The sequence below is a fragment of the Vulpes vulpes genome, chromosome X (genome assembly GCF_048418805.1).
Source record: "Vulpes vulpes isolate BD-2025 chromosome X, VulVul3, whole genome shotgun sequence".
In the NCBI taxonomy this organism is placed as follows: Eukaryota; Metazoa; Chordata; class Mammalia; order Carnivora; family Canidae; genus Vulpes; species Vulpes vulpes.
This window is the reverse complement of record NC_132796.1, coordinates 99,214,393-99,219,303: the sequence shown is the minus strand read 5'-3', so window position 1 is coordinate 99,219,303 and position 4,911 is coordinate 99,214,393. Positions and strand designations below refer to the sequence as shown.

At 38.1% G+C, this 4,911-nt stretch overlaps 1 pseudogene; it reads left to right on the top strand.

Annotated features, from left to right (window-relative positions):
- The first annotated feature begins 968 nt into the window (after positions 1-968).
- On the top strand, positions 969-1,891 carry LOC112907872 (olfactory receptor 10A4-like; annotated as a pseudogene).
- The last annotated feature ends 3,020 nt before the right edge of the window (positions 1,892-4,911 follow it).

The following is a 4,911-nucleotide window of genomic DNA, read 5'->3' as shown; positions in this document are numbered from 1 at the left end:
TCCTTGTTTTTAGTCTTTCTTTTCCACTAAAATGTTAAGTCCATGAGACATAGAGAGTATTCCTGACTTGTTAAAAAATTCTTGACCTTTCCCTTATTTTATCCTAAGTGTTTTTATCCTAAGATATTTTATAAGATATTTTATTTTATTTTATCCTAAGACTTTTGCACATAGTAGGCACCTAATAAATATTGTTGGATGGATAAATGAATGTACTAAATACTTAATATTGGCCAGTGATTGTAAAAAACATGTACTAGAATCAATATGCTATTCTACAGATGAGGAAATGGACTATCAGATTAGTGATGTGACTTATTCAAAGGCACACAGCCATTAAGTAGCAGAGCTGGAATCTGAATTCAGGTATGATTCTTTTTACTATAACTAACCATCATCCTACCATCAGTAGTTCACCTTCACTCCACTATACTTCCTCTACTAATGTTTAGAGAACTTGTTATCAAAAAGTTTTAAGGATTAGACATCCTTCAACATAGTGAATTTCAATTCATGTAATTTAATTGGTATGGAATTTCTAAAACAAAAAACAGATTTTATCATTGACTTTATACAATTTACACATAAGTGATTCAGAATCCCCACTGCTGATGAAAACACCACTAGCAGCTGTAGAAGCAACCAGAATAATATCTCCAAGGATAGAACATTTTCCTTCTGTCTTTTTAAAATAAATATCGGGAAAAATGTGCATATTTATGTGTCACAGTCACAGTTTCAAGGCCTTATACATTATATATATGATCAGGTAATTGAAGTAATGGATGAACCTTCCAAATGGTTCCTGGGGGCCTACGGTCAAATTCATTAAGATTAAGAATCCTCAGCTTCCTGAAAAAAGCCAGTTATACTTGATATGTATGATGCCTCTAAGCAGTTTGATTTTTTTCTAAAAATAGCATTTGATCAATGGTCATTCTTTATATTTTTACTTTTAGATCTGAGTCATGGCTAGCACTGAAGAAGAAAATATAACTCAAATTACAGAATTTATCCTTTTCGGTTTTGGGGATCTCCATGGCCTTCAGTTTCTTCTTTTTGGGGTATTTCTGGTCATCTATGTGGTGACTCCCATGAGCAACATTGTAATCCTAACTGTTGTGTCAGCTGATCACTCCCTTCACACCCCATGTATTTCTTTCTTGGCCACTTCTCCTTCCTAGAGATTGGGTACACCACTACCATTGAGCCCATGATGCTGAGGACATTCTTATCAGCTCATGTGCCTATTTCCTTCCCAGGCTGTGCTTGCCAGTTTTATTGTTCTGCTTCTCTGGTGGCCACTGAATGCTTCTTCCTGGCTGTCATGTCTTATGATCGCTATATAGCTATCTGTAACCCATTGCATTACTCCAGTATAATGGACTACTGGGGTTGCTTACAGCTAGCTGGTGCTTCTTGGGTGGCTGGATTTCTGGCACCCATCCTTCTCCTGGTCCTCATTTTTCGGTTAACATTCTGTGCTGACAATAAGATTGACCACTTCTTCTGTGATTTGAAGCCCATCATGAAGCTTGCTTGCACTGATACTCAAGTAGCTGAGATGACCTCTTTTATATGTACCTCCTCATTTGCCCTTGGCCCCTTCCTGCGAACTCTAGCATTTTATATCATCTCCACCATTCTGAGGATTCTTTCTACTGCAGGGAAACAGAGGGCTTTCTCCACCTGTTCCTCCCATCTGACAGTAGTCAGTCTGTACTATGGAATGCTAGGCATTGTCTATGGCTTCCCATCAGGGCCTCAGCATGAGGACTTATTGAAGTCACTTTCCCTTCTGTATACAGTGCTTACCCCTTCCCTCAACCCTACTACTTACACGCTAAGGAACAAAGATGTAAAGGTAGCTCTAAGAAAATTGGTACAATGAGGAATGTATACCTCACCAAAAGAAAGTTTGATTTTTTCTAGTAGCTCTTGGCACTTTCTGAAAACCTCAACAAAGTGCAAATCTCTCTACAGTGTCAACAATAGTCACTGTGAAACTGATGGGTTTTCCTTTGTTCCATCAACTATCTCCACATTAATGAACAGGAAGTATGTTATGCTTCATTTTTTGAATATTTTGTAGGTGTCAGGCACTGTGCTAAGTTCTTTGCATGGATTATTGTGCTAAATTCTCACAGCAACACTGTGAGGTAGCTACCATTATTATCCCCATTTTACAAATATTACAACTGAGTCCCAGAAATTAATTCACTTGTTCAAAACCATCCAGCCAAACTGTAGTGATACCAGAATATGAATTTGAATCCAAGGTCTGCTTGGCACCAAATCTATGATTTTTCCACTAATTCAGGGAGCCCAGAATGGACTGCCAAAAATGGTTATCTTGTATCATAGAAGACATTACTGCAGATGACATTTCTCAGGAAAACATGAGTTAGGGCAGCCTGGGTGGCTCAGCAGTTTAGCACTGCTTTCAGCCCAGGGCCTGATCCTGGAGACCCGGGTTTGAGTCCCACGTCAGACTCCCTGCATGGAGCCTGCTTCTCCCTCTGCCTGTGTCTCTGCCTCGATCTCTCTCTCTCTCTCTCTCTCTCTCTCTCTCTCTCTCTCTTTCTCTTTCTGTGTGTGTGTTTCTCATGAATAAATAAATAAAATATTTTTAAAAAGAAAACATGAGTTAGATATGAAGTGAGAAGTAGAAATGTGAACTGGTGCAGCCACTCTGAAAAAGTGTGTGGAGGTTCCTCAAAGAGTTAAAAATAGATCTGCCCTATGACCCAGCAATTGCACTGCTGAGGATTTACCCCAAAGATACAGATGCAGTGAAACGCCGGGACACCTGCACCCCGATGTTTAAGACAGCAATGTCCACAATAGCCAAACTGTGGAAGGAGCCTCGGTGTCCATCGAAAGATGAATGGATAAAGAAGATGTGGTTTATGTATAGAATGGAATATTACTCAGCCATTAGAAACGACAAATACCCACCATTTTCTTCGACATGGATGGAACTGTAGGGTATTATGCTGAGAGAAATAAGTCAATCGGAGAAGGACAAACATTATATGGTCTCATTCATTTGGGGAATATAAAAAACAGTGAAAGGGAATAAAGGGAAAAGGAGAAAAAATGAGTGGGAAATATCAGAAAGGGAGACAGAACATGAGAGACTCCCAACTCTGGTAAACGAACTAGGGGTGGTGGAAGGGGAGGTGGGCGGGGGGTGGGGGTGACTGGGTGACAGGCACCGAGGGGGGCACTTGATGGGATGAGCACTGGGTGTTATTCTATATGTTGGCAAATTGAACAATAAAAAATAAATTTATTAAAAAGAGAAGTAAAAAAGTAATGTAATGCAATCGAAATGCAAATCTGTCTCCTTTTCCCACCTAAAGTTTTGATAAAAATGCATGAGATAAAAATGTCATGGGATTAAAATTTATTTTAGTTTTTCATCTCAGGATTATTTATTAAAATAAAAGATTAAAACCAACCTAATTAGTTCCATAAATTAAATCACATCTGCACAATGGAACACAGTACATCCATAGACAAACAAAAACAGTATAAAAGAATGCGTCAGCTCTGCATGTGCTAATATGGAAAGATCTCCATGAGATACTCTAAGTACAAAAAGCAAGGTGTAGTGCAGTGTGTATGGTATGACACCATTTGTGTAACAATAAGTAAGAGAAATTATATTTAATTGTAGATGTGCAGACTATTCTAGGGAGGTGCATATGAATTCAGTGATATCAATTGCTTCTTGGAAGAGAAATTAAATGGAGTGGAAGTATACTTTTTGAGGTGAGAATCATGTCACTATATTACTGACAAGTCATCAAAGTTTAGCAAATCATTATAGATCATAAAAGTAGAATTGTTAAACAGCTCACTTTTATGTATCAGCATGGAAGCACTTCTAAGACATTTAGAAGGCTTCTCTTTTCTCACAGATATGTTGTACACTCTCCAAGGGCAAGGACCTTGTCACTACTTCCATATTCCCCTACAGTGTCCTAAATACCAAAAAAGTGTGAATAGCATAGGTGGGGGATTTTTTTTGTATATTTTTTTTATTGGAGTTCGATTTGCCTACAGCATAGGTGTTTAATTTAACATTTGGTACTATCATCCAAGATGGGGGGGGGGCTCAACATCCATTGAGCATAACAGTTCCTAACACCTTAATGTATTTCCATCTCTATAATAGAAAGCCAAAGAGGTGGAATACAAGCTGTGTATCCAAAATTTTTCTCATTCTCCTATGGCTGTGCAACCATAAAGGCTGGCAAGGGGTTGAGCATGAAGTGAGAATGCTTTCCTGGGCTCTTACACTGTCACCAGAATGATCTTCCTGCACTGAAAATTTATTCACATCCCTCCTGTGTTTAATCAGCCTCTGCCACAAGGATCCCCATTTAAGAACAGAATAAAGGTCTCATACACTTTATGACTCCATGACTTTGCACATGATGCTTCTCCTTTTACCTCTGCCTCACCTCTTCTGTGTTTCTTCTCTCATTTTCACCCTTCAAGCCCAAGTCAAATATCAAACGTCATATGTTACAAATTCTATGAAGCATTTCCTGATCCTTCACCACCCCTCTAAAGTTAAGCCTTCTTTTTCCCTATGTTACTAAAGCACTTTGCATATGTTTCTATTTTAGCATTGATTATATGATATAGTAATTTTTTGCATATGGGTCATTCTCTCCATTTAATGAGTTCCTTAAAGACAAAGAATATGTCCTATTTATATCTGTCTCTACTCTACTTTCATCTCCAACTCTTCTCAGCACCTAGAATGGGATCTGACATAGAATAAGTATTCAAATATACATTTAAAAATAAATATACTTATTAAATGACTCAACTAAACTCACACAATTGATTAGGGGATGGTCAACCTTTGGCTTCTAGTAAATTGTTCTTCTATTA